Source organism: Vulpes vulpes, chromosome 4 (genome assembly GCF_048418805.1).
Source record: "Vulpes vulpes isolate BD-2025 chromosome 4, VulVul3, whole genome shotgun sequence".
Taxonomy (NCBI): Eukaryota; Metazoa; Chordata; class Mammalia; order Carnivora; family Canidae; genus Vulpes; species Vulpes vulpes.
The window spans coordinates 59978582-59994774 of NC_132783.1; the positions used below are offsets into that span (position 1 = coordinate 59978582).

Consider the following 16193-nt stretch of genomic DNA (forward strand, 5'->3'; position numbering starts at 1 on the left):
TTGGACTGTGAACAACGTTTTCCTAGTCAGACATGTGCAAAGATATATAATATGCTGACCTTGCCTTAGGCCCTCCCAGGGGCCCTGAACACCTCCGTGTGTATGTATGTTCTCAATGAATAACGAGGCTCTGGAACAAGACAGGTTTGGACTGCGTGGGTTCCCTTACACACAGATTGTTTTCAACCAGTACAGTACTGTAAATATATTCTCTTCCTTATGATTTTTTTTAAAAGATTTTATTTATTTATTTCAGATAGAGCATGAGAGAGAGAGAGAGAGCATGAGCAGGGCAGAGGGAGAAGCAGACCGCCCGCTGAGCAGGGAGCCTGACGCAGAGCTCAATCCCAGGACCTGAGCCCAAGGCAGACACTTCACCGACTGAGCCATCCAGGCCCCCCTTATGATTTTCTTAATAACATTTTCTCTTCTCTAGTTTACTTCATTGTAAGAATACAGTACATAATGCATATAGCACACAGGATATGTAATAATCAACTGTTTACATGATTGGTAAGGCTTCCAGTTAGCAGTTACGTTTTGGGTCAGTCCAAAGTTTTGTGCAGCTTTCTGACTGTGTGGGGCGTGGTACGGGTGACACCCCTAACCCCTATGCTGTTTGAGAATAATTGTTTTATACATGTGTATGGTCTAAAACTAAAGTTGCAAGAAATTATATGAAAGAAGCCTGCACACGGTCAAGTTCAAACTGCATGAATTCAAAACCAGTTTCTTAGATTGGTGTTGGTGGCTTTGGCACATCACCCATCTTCTGGGCCTCACTTTGCTCACCTGTAAGATGGGGATAATGCATATCTCTCTGGGCTCCTGTGGGAATAACAATAGATGACATATGTGACATTCCTAGTTGGGTGCTGCGCCCTCGATAAATGGCAGTCCTTGTGCAGTAAGAATTACAGAGAGAGCCCGATGGCAGGCCACATAACTGCGTGGAGAGGGCTGGCCTATCAAGGACCAGTTCCCAGATCCGAGAGGGCAGGCCAGGGTCAGGAGGTGTCTGGCACACACTGAGGAGGAAAATGAAGTGAGCATTCACTTATAGGGAAACGAGAAAGGCTGGACAGAGGGCTGGAGAAGCAGCATGCCGTGCAGGCCCTTATTTTAGAGTTTAGAGTCTTATTTAAAAATGGAGATCAGGGCACCCGGGTAGCTTAGGTGGTGAAGCGTCTGCCTTCGGCTCAGGTCATGATCTGGGTCCTGGAATCGACTCCCCCGTGGGGCTCCCTGCTCAGCCAGAAGTCTGCTTTTCCCTCTGCCTCTGCCTCTTCCCGACTCATGCTCTCTTTCTCTTTCTCCCTTTCCTTCTCTGCCAAGTAGATAAATAAAATCTTAAAAAGAAGAAGAAGAAGAAGAAGAAGAAGAAGAAGAAGAAGAAGAAGAAGAAGAAGAAGAAGAAGAAGAAGAAGAAAGGTGTTTCTACAGGGAGTGGTCAGCACAAGGGTCTGTCTAGAAAATTTGTCTCCCATTATCTTGTTACCTGGGAGGTCTTCCAGCTTGTGTGCTGTTCCGCCTGGAAGATTCCAGATGTGTTGGCAGGCGACCATCCTGATTGTACTCTGCCCTCCTGTTGGTGACTTTAAAACCATGTGGTGATCTCACCAAGGGCTGTGTTTCCCTAGCATTTTCTGTCCTGGTGTCATTTCAAATGTACATTCTGGAAACAACAGTCTCCTGGTCCTAGATTCTATGTGCAGTTTTGGAAGAAGAACATGAATAAACTTCCAAGCTGAACAAGAGGAATTCTGACAAAAATACAGTTTTGTGCAGGTGGCTATAGGCTCTGAGGATTCAGAGCCTGCTGAGTTTTGAGGTCTGTTGCTGACATCTATCACAGCATGTATATGACTTGAAAAAAGCATACGTACCCACAATGCTAAAAATACTCCACAGCCTACCCGGATGGCAGGCTGTCAGATGCTATATTCTGATTTTTATACTTCCTACTGATATTTGGACATTCTCACAAGTATGTTGTTTACCTTTTTTTTTTTTTTTCTGTAATAAAAGGATGGCCTTGGACTCGGGCTTAGGGAGGACATTCTCAGGAAAGGATGTGTGTTATGGCATGTCATTCCCAGTTGTCATAGATAAATCAGGTTGCCCCAGGTGCTCATCCGTGGAGCCGATGTGGGTTTGGGCCATTCTACCATGTAGAGGTGATTCTAGAGGATTCTCACCGTGGCTACATCTCTTCCTGGTCTCACCGGGGCCCACGGGTCTGTTGGGTATCACTGGTGCTGTGATCTGTCAGAGGATTCAAGCTGAAGGGCAGTCACTGGCTCCCAAACCTCAACGAACCCACTAATCATAAACTAATTTTTCAGATGTGAAGACCCAGATCTTCAGGGTTCTGTCTGTAACTGGAAAGTGGGAGCTCGACTAGAGTTCAGATCTTTGGACTCACAGAAAGCGCGTATTCTGACCACACTTGCTGCCATGTTTCTAAACACTCAAGATTCCCCTTGACTTAGTTTTCCAACCTGTAGCTCCAGGTCAGACTGTCCCGGGCCTCGGGCCTCAGGGGACCCTAGCACCAGTGGTTCCCAGAGAGACAGAGGGTTGTGGTGGGGGTGAGGTGTGCTGGCTACCTTACCAAGTATATCAGGACAACCATGGACTAATTGACTTTTGTTTCTGTTTTCAGAATCTAAGCCACACAATTGCTCAGATTAATTAGCAAGAAGTGGAGCGGCTGTATATAAAAACACAGGCGTACTTATGGCCCAACAACTTTTTTTATTCTTCGACCCAGTTAAAATTCTCAGTGCTGACCTCATATTTGGCAATCTTTGGGAATGCTGCCTTTTACTGATGAGAAAAGGAGAAACTAGGTTAAGGCATTCACATACACTCTGAAGCAGTAAGCATTAGAGCTTCGGAATCCCTTTTGGTCTGAGTAGCTCACACGCTCCACAAAATGTGACAACAGGGGCATATTACTAATGAGCAAACCAAAACAAGGCAGGAGGGAAGACAAAACAAACTGCTAACCATGTATTCTGATTCAGATTTACCCTGGTACTTACTTCCATTCACACTGTGAATAAAACATAGAAAAGAATATAACAAGCCCACAGGTTAGTCTGGGTGTATCCCAGCCAGGCCAGCCAGGCCAGCCAGGCCCTTGTCTTTCAACCTGAGACGCTCTCTTTATATGTAATATTATGTGTGCAATACCATTAGAATATGAACCTTCCACTTCTCTTTCTTTTTTTAAAAAAAAGTTGTTTTTTTTTTTTTTTTTTAAAGAGAGTGAGAGAGCAAGAGAGTGAGCATGAGCAGGGGGTGGGGCAGAGGAATAGGGAGAAGCAGACGCCCCGCAGAGCAGGGAGCAGGTTGTGGGGCTCTGTCCCAGGACCCTGGGATCACGCCCTGAGCCGAAGGCAGATGCTCAACTGCTGAGTCGCCCGGGGGGCCCTGGCCCTTCACTTTTCCTGATTGTCTTCTCTCACTAGTACATTTGGAATGATTCCACAATCCTAACTTTGCAAAACCCACTGGGACCATATCTCAAACAGGGGACCCTACTGGCGCGGGTGGTCGGACACGGTACTTCAGATCAGAACCGGAGCACACCAATCAGGGGTCTGGATACTGCAAGAAGGGATACATAAAATCACTAAAATCACCTCTGTGGCTGGCTATGGTCTCTATACCGTGCTCACTAGAAGTGAAGCTAGTTTTCAGGAATGCCTCAGGCGAAAGCTAATGATTGTCATTTGAGTGAAAAAGAGGATAAACAAACCCAGCACCTGTGTGAGAAGGTTTGGGAAGCAGGATCTCCTTAGAGCAGTTCTGCTTTGACCAGATTTTAGTATTAAGAAAAGTGGGCTAACGAGGTCAGTAGCTATTCTAGAAGCATAGCCATGGAGTGAATATCAGTGTAGAACACACACAGGAGGTGTTTTTTTTTTTTTTTTTTTTTCCTTCCCAGAACAGCAGGTGGAAATTTGGGGAAAAATAACCGGAGAGCAAACAAACCAGTGAGCCAGCCCATAAACCCTGAAACTGCTCACCTCTGAGACCGAGCTACCCTGTCAGCTGGTCCACTTTATGTTTGAATTGCTCGTCTGTCTAACACTCCCAGGAAGGGATGGTGTCGTACGTCTGGCACATTGCTGACATTCAACAAACAATATTAATCCTTATCATATGACTTAATTGAAGGTCTGCGCAGGAAGCTGAGAGACAAGGTTTCATCTGTCCTCCCTGCCCGGAAGGGACAATTCTGCTTATTTGGACAACTGTATGTACCCTGGAGATGGACAGCCGCTCAGATCTTCTCCTCTAGCTTCTCTCTATGTCCCTGGGTACAAACATGTGACTCTATGGATATGTGACTTCTAGCTCTATTTCCTTCTTCAGGACTGCATACAAATGCCTATTCTTTCCCTCTTCAGATAATAAACACCTTGTGTGCAAAGACTGTGCCATTTACACATTTAGAACCTTCCCAGGAGCATGGAGAGTGGGCCTCAATCCTATTCAGCTTCTAGGACTGAAGAAAAATTTAAGAACAGGAGCACCACAAGGGCCTCCCAAATTAAAGCTCACATGGCAGTAAAAACAAGAATCCCTAGGGGCACCTGACTGGCTCAATCAGTAGAGCACATGACTCTTGACCTTGGGGCTGTGAGTTCGAGCCCCATCTTGGGTGTAGAGATTACTGGAAAAAAAAATCTTAAAAAAAAAAAAGCAATGATCCCCAAATGACCTGTTCTAAACAGAAGATAATGTTCACAAGTGCCTCCTGAGTGCTCCCTCCCTTTGTGGACTCTCCCTTTGCAGCTGCCTGAAACCTCTGGCACCTGATGAGTCCAACGCTGAGCGTCCATTGATGAGTATTTGCTAAACACCCTCAGAAAATCAGGCACAGAAATTTTTAGACGCAGCCCCTGCTTACAGGAATTCACAGTCTGGGCACGTGAAGAGACAATACCTAATAAGAAGCAATAACTCCTGGCTCAGTGATTGACTGTCTGCCTTTGGCTCAGGCTGTGATCTCGGGGTCCTGGGATCGAGTCCCACATCGGGCTCCCCACAGGGAGCCTGCTTCTCCCTTTGCCGTGTCTCTGCCTCTCTGGGTCTCTCATAAATGACTAAATAAAATCTTAAAAAAAAAAAAAAAGAAAAAAAAGAAGCAATAGCCCTGTAACAGCAGGCACCGAGCTCTGGAGCTGGAGGAAGCCCCTGGGGACAGGCCTGCCCAGGTGTGGGGAGTGTGGCTCCAGGGTGGCCAGGCCCTGGCAACTCTGTCTGTGGATGAGCCTGCATCCCTGGAGGAGTAGGGGGGGCACCCACAGGCTCACCTCGTTGAGGGAAGAGCAGGCCCGGAGGTCCAGTGGACCCAGTGTCCTCACCTGAGTGCTTGATCCCCCTGCCACAGGCTTATGGATCTGTGTGACTGCGTTATTCTTTCCAGATAGTGAGGTCAGAGGGGGAAGTGGGAAGGCAGTGTCGGCTCCTTCCCTGCTGGCCTCCTGTCATTGCTGCAGGACAGACTTGCCACCATGTCCCTTGAGCCTAAGCCCTGTTTGTATCAGGTTGTGTCACACCTGGTTGACAGTCTGTGAGAGGGACATTTTGTGGCTGCTTTTAGTACACGCTGCTGGAGTTGGGGTACATTGCACTCATACGTGGCCCCCCCACTGACCAGCAGCTACACAGGCGGGGCTCCCTATCACCCTGCTGTGCTGGGGTCTTGCCCCAGGGTGCAGCCAAATCTGTGGGACAGGTGGGCTTCCTCCCTGCCTCATTCTCTGTGGCTCACCCTGGTTTGTGTAAATGCAAGATGCATGCAGCAGGCTCCTCTGGTGTGCATGCGAAGGGATGCTCACAGCCAAGAGTAATGTGTCCCCATCCCCTCTGGGAACCGGGGACTTCAGCAGTTCCACAGGCAAGCAAAGGCTGCTTTGCAGAGGAGCCACAGGCAGGACTGTAGACACGGCTACAAGAACACACTGTATTTCTCTGGGATGCTCTTAGGTCCCATGGCATGAAGTCCCAGATGGTGTGTGACTTCCAGCATGTCTTGAAAAGGCCCTACTCCTAGAGGGCATACTCCCATTCCTTACCATCCAATTCAGTTTCCAACAATGCAGAACACATTTATATGCCCATTGCGTCTACATGTATGGCTCTGCTGTCCTCAGCACAATCTACATTTAAAAACCATCCTCTCCAGGGCTGGTGTTGGGGAAAAGGCAAGATATTTATTCATCTTATAACTCTATTTTGACTGGAATAAAACAATGTCCCTCCATACTGTGGGTGCCTGCTTGAGGCTTTGGGCTAGAAAAGATCTCTGTGCAAACACTCCTGCTCTGAGGTTGGCAGAGAGGGAGGCTACGGGCGGCAGCCCACGGCTCCAGAGTCCCCGGATGCAGGTTTGAGTGTGGGTTTACCACACACTAGCTGTGTGGCCTGTGGCAAAGTGGTTTTCATGGATATTTGTCCATTCTTCCTACATAAAATAGGCTTAGCAATATCTACTTTATTGGATGACTGTTGAGTTCTGGTAGCACGGTATATACAAAACCCCAAGTAAAAGTTCATTAATCCCAGATGATTAATAATGCTTTTTAAAGTAGGATCCACACCCAGTGTGCAGCCCAATGTGGGGCTTGAACTCACGACCCTGAGATCAAGACCTGAACTGAGATCAAGAGTCAGGCACTTAACTGATGGAGCCACTGATATTTACTAGGTGCCCCTGATATTTGTTATTCATCCCATATCTAGTCCAGTGAATTTCTTTGCCCACAGTGATTAATAATATTTGTTGAATGGATGAAGACATATGCTGCTTGCTTTTCTTTCTTTCTTTCTTTCTTTCTTTCTTTCTTTCTTTCTTTCTTTCTTTCTTTCTTTTCTTTCTTTCTTTCTTTTTCTTTCTTTCTTTCTTTCCTTTCTTTCCTTTCTTTTTCTTTCAATATTTTATTTATTTCTTCACGAGAGACACAGAGAGAGGCAGAGACACAGGCAGAGGGAGAAGCAGGCTCCATGCAGGGAGCCCAATACAAGACTCGATCCCAGGACCCTGGGATCACACCCTGAGCCAAAAGCAGTTGCTCAACCACTGAGCCACCCAGGTGCCTACCTTTCTTTCTTTCTTTCTTTCTTTCTTTCTTTCTTTCTTTCTTTCTTTCCTTCCTTCCTTCCTTCCTTCCTTCCTTCCTTCCTTCCTTCTTTCATGTTCAGGATCCTATTCAATGGCAACTGTAAAGATGTCACCTAATATTTCCTGGCTTAGTATGCTATTGCATTTTTTTCTGAATTTTTGTCTTTCCGTTCATGTCCACCACCACAATCCTAGTTTACAGAGGTATTTAAAACAGAGTTTTAGTATTCTTTAAAACCACAGACTATACAGACAGAGTGCTTGGTGAATCCAGGCTCCGCCCTGCCTGGCCATGACTCTGGGCAAGCTTTTCATCAACCCCAGTATCAATTTCTCCCATCTGTAAAATGGGGACAATGGCAAAGCCCCCTCATACGGTTGTTGCCAGGATTAAATCTGGCCCTTCATGGAACATGCTAGAATAGCATCTGGCATATGGGAAGTGCCCTAGCTAGCCCTACTTGCAGGTGCCCCTATTGTGTGCACCAGGCTCTGCTCCAGGTAGGGGTCTACAGGGCCGAACCTGCCTGAGTTTCTGTGCTCAAGGAGCTGATGTGCTAGACTTTTTCCCTTAAACCTATTTTCTCAGCTGGTAATGGGTTAAAGCCCTTAATAGAACATTTTTGATCATGTTTCTTCTCTAATAAAAAGCCTCTGATGGTTTCCCATTGTCTGCCAAATAAAACACAGCTCCTGTCAAGCTTGGAGCCCAATGCCCTATGCAATGCTGCCCTAGGCTTTCTGCCTTTGATTCTTCCTCTGCTCATTCTGGTGAAACCCAAATTCCTGTTACCCTTTGAACATCCTCCCCTCCCGTACCTACTAGCCCCGACCCTGCTCCTGTGTTCCCACCATAGGCAACACCCACACTGTTCTTCTCTGGCCTCACCCCTCCTGTACACGGGGCATCCTTTTAGCTGCTTGGACTACATCAGCTGGTCAGTGAGATTCTTGCCATACCCCCTGCTCTTTCTCTGTTTTCTCCTTTCTTCCTTCATTTGCATTTTATTCATTTATTTTTTGAGAATAAAAAATAAATACTGTGTTCAGATGCTTCAGAATTTAAGAGCTCCAAATGACAATGCTTCCCTGACATCCTCATCCCTCACTCAGTGTTCTGCCCCACAGACATCCAATGCTTTCTGTGTCCCATGATTCCTTTTAGAGGATGTTTTATGCATATATAAACTTATAAATTCTTTTCTTCTTGTCATACAAATGGGAGCTTCCTGTACACAAACAGGAATTTACTGCAGATATTGGTCTCCATCCCGCTCTTGCTCACTTGATGTACCCCAGAGGAGAATTAGTCCATGTCCATTCCCAAGGAGCGTCCTCTTTCCCTTTATGTCAGCATTAGACTCCATGGATGGATCATGGTGGATGGATGGATACTTGGATGGATGATAGCTTAGTCAACTGGCCGCCACTTAGGTTTTTTTCTGTGTTTTTACTATTCCACACAATGCTGCAGTCTACATAATTCTTCACTTACGTAACATGTGTAACTGGTATGTGTAAATATTACCAGTAGTCGATCTGATGGTGGAAAGATATGTGCATGTGTGTTTGTGACAGAGACTGTCACAGTCTCCATCGGAGAAGACATATCACTTTGCACTCCCGTCAGCAACATGAGAGAGTGCCAGCCCGTAATGTGTCACAACGCTTGCTAGTTTTCTCCAATCTGTAGGTAAAAAATAAGATCCTGGACAGCTTAATTTGCACGTGAGTCTATCTTTTGAGAATGATGGAGAATCATCTGATAAAATATTTGTATTCCTAGTTTCACGTTTGATTGCAGCAAGTTCAGGACAATTTTATGGACTGAGGGGACAGTGACCATCCTTGTCTTATTCCTGATTAGAACTGAAATGCGTCTGGTCTTTTTTCCTTAGGGTCGGTGCTGGTTTTGGAGGTAAGATCTATGCAGAAGATCTTATCATTTTTCTCCTTAGATATCTTAGTGTGTTGAATTGTAAGAATTGGTTCCATTATGGCAAACCATCCTTCTATTCCTGGAATAAGCAAGACTTGGTCATGGGCCATTTCCTCCTAATCCTAACTGCTACTGTGTCCTGGCTGCTGCCATCATATGAAAGCTTGGTTCATCACTTTTCTTTCCTTATTTTTTTAAAAAAGATTTTATTTATTTATTCATGAGAGACATACAGAGAGAGGCAGAGACACAGGTAGAGGAAGAAGGAGGCTCCCGGGAGATCCATGCAGTACTCGATCAGGACTCCGGGATTACGACCTGAGCAGAAAGCGGATGCTCAACAGCCACACAGGTGCCCCTATTACTTTTCAAACATAATATTACTTGGTGGTTTTTGTCCTTTGGTGAGCTTTCTAACATCAATGTACTGGTTTTGTTAGGTTGCCCCACCCTCCCTGCCAATCCCACACAATGTTGTGAAGCAATTTTAACAGCAGCAGGTGATCTGTTGTTAAAGAGTTTGCTAAAATTCCCCTTGGAAACTGTCTAGATCCAGTGCTCTTCCTGGTCCCATTTTAAGGACCTAGCCTCCAGTGGTTCCATCGGCCACCCTGGCTGCTATGCTTCCCCTGGGTGACACCAAGGAGCTGAAGTAAGGTGCTTTGTAGTGAGCTTCTGGCCGGTGAGGTCACCCACACTGCAAAGTGACTGGGGACCTGACACACTGAGCTCTTGGCAGTTCTGCCATCTGAGCAGCCCACACAGAAGGAAAAGAAAGTGTTCTGGGCTGCTCAGAGTCTCGCAAAATGATGGCTATGTCACTGCAGGAACAATCATAGCCCGAATAAAGACCAGCCATGATCCCCATGCTTTCAGAGGATGGCAGAACAAGCCATTGTGCCTTCAGAGCAACCAGGTCTGAGCTTATGTCTCACATGTCTCTTCCTTGCAATAATATTCAGAACCTTAGTGATATGAGAAGATATGGCTTAGCCACAAAGAGTGCAGTTTTTGGAGTAGAATAGGCCTGGGTTTGAGCTCTTGCCCCCTCTCTGTCAGCCTCCTGCCACTCACGCCAAGACTCCCAACCAGCCTGGAAGGTTCCTCAAGGCAAAAACGCTTCCTGATGTCCTGAGGCTCAAAGACATTTATGATGAAAATAAATGGACTCTGTCATCTTGTATCCACTTTATTAATCCAAAGGTTAGGGGCATTTTTCTAGAAATCTCTTTTTTTCCACAAGCTTTTCATTTAGAATTATAAGGCTGAAGATAAATTGGAAAACTGCTCTGATTGTCTCTGTAAAGTGTCTATGAAGTTCAGTGGAATAGGTGCTGTGACCTGTAAAGGCAAATGGAAAGAAGCTGCGTGAACGTGAGCTGCGCTTGGGCAGCTCAGCCTCTGAGCATCTCCTTTTGCTTTTTGTTCTACGAAGTTGTGCGAGAGTTTTAGTCATATTTATTTTCACAACCTGCTAATAGGCAATAACAGGCCACTTATAGAAAGCAAATTAATAACTCTCGAAACATAAATTTTAATTATTTGCCTACATGTTTAAACATACCCTACCTGAAAATCTCTACTCTAAGTGCTATTTTAAAAATGTTAATCCTTAGTTACTTTTTCAGATTCTACCATCCTCTTGGGACTCGGCGAAGAAAACAAAGTAAAAATAATAATGTCATTGGCATCGTCATTCACGATTTCCCTAGTCTACTATCACTACACGAATGAACCGGTCATTGTAAGTGTTTTTCTTTGATGTAATCTTAAGTGAGGTCAAAGGGACGATGGTCATCCAAGAAGTGATATTGCAGAGGTTTCAATTTTCTGATACAACTTCCTTTTTAAATTTATTATTTTATTATTTTTTTTAAAGATTTTTTTTAAAGATTTTTATTTATTTATTCATGAGAGACACACACAGAGAGAGGCAGAGACACAGGCAGAGGGAGAAGCAGGCTCCATGCCGGGAGCCTGACGTGGGACTTGATCCTGGGTCTCCAGGATCATGCCCTGGGCTGCAGGCAGTGCTAAACCGCTGAGCCACCAGGGCTGCCCCAACTTCCTTTTTTTAATACCTAGATTTCTCACGTAAGAGGGAAATACACTAGCCTAAGAGTTGTGTTTTCTCAAAGTCAGAATAATTACTGAGAAACTTAGCAAAGATCCTCTTGTCTTTATATCCACTTTTATACTCACAAAATTGTGTGTCTTTTATACTCACAAAATTAAGAGAGAATTCCATGGGTTCTAGAAAGCTTTGCATTCTCTGATTTTGCGCCTTTGTTCAGACAACTAGTCCTGCATGAACTGAGGGGCTGGGTCTGCAGCGAGTTGTGCCATCCCCTATTGGAAACCAGGGACAGAGGCTCAGGTCCTGCAAGCTGTTCTGGATCTTTCTGATAGTTCTAGCATGGGCTCCACAGACAGTCTCAGAGAGAGGCCTGTATTAGAGAATTTAGTTTCCCATCTGCAAAATTGCCTCTCTCCAGAAACCATTCTTGTTTTTCTACTAAAACATTTTCTTTCTTCTTTCTTTCTTTCTTTCTTTCTTTCTTTCTTTCTTTCTTTCTTTCTTTCTTTCTTTCTTTTCTTTCTTTCTTTCTTTCTTTCTTTCTTTCTTCTTTCTTTCCTTTCTTTCTTCTTTCTTCTTTCTTTCTTTCTTTCTTTCTTTCTTTCTTTCTTTCTTTCTTTCTTTCTTTTTCTTCTTCTTCTTCTTCTTCTTCTTCTTCTTCTTCTTCTTCTTCTTTTCTTCGATTTTACTTATTTATTCATGAGAGACACACAGAGAGAGGCAGAGACAGGCAGAGAGAGAAGCAGGCTCCCTGCGGGGAGCCCAAGGCAGGACTTGATCCCAGGACCTCAGGGGATCACGACTTGAGCCAAACGCAGACATTCAACCATTGAACCACCCAGGTGCCCCTATGTTTTTCCATGATTTGATCAGCTTAATCAATTACTAAAATCACTAGAATTAAGAAGGCTGGAACAAGAAAACACAATGAAATACTGGGTTGGGGGATCTCAGTATGAGTTTCCCAGGGACATTTCTAACGTCCTCAGAGATGTGCTTTCGGGCAGCCTCTGAAAAGCAGACTATGAAGTCCATATGGCCTTGAACCCGTGACTCAGCATCTGCCACCCTCATCTGCATCTGCATCCCTGTCCTATTTGGTCCTGGGGAGAGTCTTGAGGACCTGAGTGGCCCTGCTAGTTTCCCCTGCCTCATCTGGGGCCCTTCTCTGCATGGTCCCTGCTTTTTAGCTGTGGCCACCATGGTGGCCACAGTAAGTTTGGGCTGTTTCCCCCAACCTGGACCCATCTGGCTGCCCACTCTTGCTGAGGCATACACAGCCATTCCTTAAGTATCAACTCCATCATCACTTCCTCTGGAAGTCCCTCCTGATCTCCCATTTGCCTCAGCCTCCCCTGCAGACCCCATTATTACCAAATGCAAGGGTATTTCTCTAATTGTGACTTTGCTTATGTGGTTACTGGACCACAAGTTCCCTTTAGAAGCTCTGCAGCCTCTTTACAGCACGCAGCACTCCTAGGGCCCAGCTGAGGGATGAACTCATGGAATATACCTGGGAGAATATAAACTGGATGCTATTAATAACGAACATTAATGACAAGAAGAAAAAATCCTCCTAAATCTTAGTCATCATTCTCCCACCAAGTGACTTTTGAGACATTGGGGGCTGCATTTCTTTGGTCTTTAATTTTCTCACCCTGTGAGTATGGACAATAATAATAGAGTTCAAAGGATATTAGAAAAACAAAATCATGGGTATGACTGTAACCAGTCAGGATTAATAAAGGATATTTGAAATGCTTCAGAATTCTTTGATAAACTCTACTACTCATGTGTTTGATGCCAGAAATTTGAGCTGCATGGACTAGTTTCTCAATTCCACCCTATCAGTTGCTATCTGCATATTTAGAAATAATGGTCAATCATATTTGCAATAATTTATAGTTTAAAAGGCCTGTATACTTTTGATTCTGTGCTTGCTGTTAAATGCAGAAATGTAGGTATTCATACATTTTATTTATAATAATGTTTTTGTATAGTGCTTTATAATTTACAATGGGCTTTCATAGACATTATTAGGGTCCCATTTCACAGCTAACAGGCTCTCGTTGATGTGATTAGGTGAGTTGCCCAAGGTCATAGGCCTAGGAAACAGAAGTGATACTTAGGTGGACATCTTTTGGCTTGAGTCTCAGACTCAGCTCTGACACTTGGAGCATCCCCACCACCTGCCAGGTCCTAGGCAGTTTTCTTCTCCTTGTGACTACAAATATTAGAGAAAGTGAACTTCCTTTTCAACTGCTGAGTGTCAGATTCTTTGGTCTGCATATTTCAGCCTTAGTGAGTTTGAGGTTGGGTTTTAGAGTGTCCCGAAGCTCTTTTTTTTCTTTTTTTGAAGTAGGCTCCACGCCCAGCATGGAGCCCAATGCAGGACTTGAACTCATGACCCTGGGATGAAGACCTGAGCTGAGATCAAGAATTAATGGTACCTAGGTGCCCCCCTGAAGCTTCTTTTAGTGCCCACCTGTGGTCAGGGTGATTTTGGCCAGATGCCACAAACAACATAATCACAAGCACTTCAGCTCCTACTACTGTATTGTATATGTGCCTACTCTCTTTCAGATGCTATCCTGGGTCTTTTTCACCCATTATAGATCATTTTAACAATAATCCTACAAAATAGGTGTTACTGTATCCATTTTATAGTAAAGCAATGGATTTGCCCAAGGTCATCTGCTTGATGCTAGCAAGAAGAAAATCAAGGCTGTCTGGGTTTAATTTCTTCCTAATATTTCCCCCACCTCTTTAATTCATACAGGAGGATCCAAGTACAGAAAAGAAAGAGTGGTATTACACAGCGTGAGTCTGCCTTACACATCATCATGGCCACACCACTTTTCTGGGTGTTAGTAACCCAGCCATGTCTGGTGGTAAATAATTTCATGCTAACCTCTGACATTAGGTACATAATCAGCTCCTTTTTTGCTTGCTCAGAACTTAATTGGACATTTCCAAACAATTAGTCATTTGTTGCAATGTCCCTGCCAATGGTGAACCTCATATTTCTAACTACTCTAAATGGGCTGTGATAGATGGAACAAGCAAATCTCCACGTCACATCAAATACTAAAGAAAGAGTAAACTAGTTGTGTTCTCACTCTCAAGATTATAGGTATGAGAATTAGAAGTGCAGATTTTTCCTGTAGCAGATTAAAGGAGTGGCTGCATTTGAGGTAGAGTCTCCTCTTCTTACGATCCCCCTACCCTCGTCTTCCCACTCCTGGTGGGAGGACTCGAAAGGGCAAGGAGAAACAGGAGGGACTCCCACTAAGGAGTGGACAGGACTCCACCTCACTTCCTCAGCTGACCCTTAGCTGTGCTTCCCAATGTCCCATCCCTTCTGCTCTTTCTTTTTCCTCATGATGTAGGCATACTTCTTGCTTCTTGTTTACTGTTTGTTTTCTGTTCTAAGGATGGTAAGCTCCAAAAGGAAGATCCTTTCCCCATCATTTTCTTTTTGTTTGTTTGTTTGTAAATTGTTATTATAAAACTCCTAGAACAGCTTCTGGCATATGACAAGCACAATGCATATTTGTTGAAAGTATGAATGAACAAATGAATATGTGAATAGAATAGAACTTCTTTTAGGTTTATGTAGGAACAAAACCCTAAAAGGACTTCTGGTCTACCTTAAGAACAGAATCCTCATTCTTGATGAACTAAAAGCAATGAAGTGATTGTTCTACATTTGGCATATTCTGGAATGACAGAGAGGGTTAGAGAAACAATTCTCGTATCTTTTGGGTATTCTTTCTTTTTTTAAAAGATTTTATATGTTTATTTTGATAGAAGGAGTGGTGGGAGAGGTAGAGGGAGAAAGAGAAAGAGAGAGAGAAAGAGAGAGAGAGAGAGAGAGAGAGAGAGAGAGAGAGAGAGAAATAGACTCCCCACTGAGCAGGAAGCAGGATATGAGACTCAGTCCCAGAACCTGGAGATCATGACCTGAGCCAAAGGTAGGCACTTAACTGACTGAGGCACCCAAGTGCCCCTCTTTTGGTTATTCAGTGGAAGATTAACTAATGGTGAATAAGTTATCTTCTTACATTTCAATAACATTATGTTCTTTTCTATGCTTGTTCTCTCTGGTTTTCCATCCTAACTCACATTTATCATTTGTGAAGTACTGTTCTAAAAACTTTACATATAATGATAGTATACTTATTTTGAGATTAAATGATTATATATATATATATATATATATATATGCATGTGTATATATATGTAAAGTACTTAATATAATACCTGACACATGGCATGTACTATACACGTATTATCTAGTACTCAATCAGTCTTTATTAAAAATGATATTAGGCCAAGAGGACTTTGAAAAGATGCTCAAAAAAAAAAAAAAAACAAAAATCAAAAAATAAAAAAATAAAAAAAGAAAAGATGCTCAATCTCATTCATTATTAGGCCAATGAAATCAAAACTACAAATAGATGCCACTTCATGGCTACTGAGTTAGGCATAATAAAAAATTAAAAAGGAAAATAACAAGTATTGACAAGGATATGAAGAAATTAAAACATTCATCTACTTGGTGGGAATTTGAAATGGTGCAGTCGCTTTGGAAAACAGTGTGGCACTTCTCCAAATGGCTAAACATAGAGTTCCCATATGACCCAGGAATTCCACACCTAGGTTCAAGAGAAATGAAAACATATTTCCACACAAAAACTTGTACACAAACGTTCTTAGCAGCATTATTTATAAAGTCAAAAGGCAGAAACAACCCAAATGTCCATCAGCTGATGAATGGATAGACAAAATGTGGTATTTCCATGTAATAGATTATTATTCAGCCAGAAAAAGTAATGACATACACCTGGTACAATGTGGATAAACTCCCAAATCACGCTAAGCAAAAGAAACAAGAAACAAAATAGCACATATTGTGTAATTCCACTTATATAAAATGTCTAGAATAAATAAGTCCATAGAGATAGAAATCAGACAGGTGGTAGCTAGGGGCTGTAGGCAGGAGGGGATGGGGAGTAACTGCTCTATGTGTATGG

General features: G+C 43.6%; 1 protein-coding gene across 21 annotated transcripts in view; it reads right to left on the reverse strand.

Annotated features, from left to right (window-relative positions):
- Positions 1-16193, reverse strand: part of CHRM3 (cholinergic receptor muscarinic 3) — a 506233-nt gene that overhangs the window by 31834 nt on the left and 458206 nt on the right. The window lies entirely within an intron of this gene.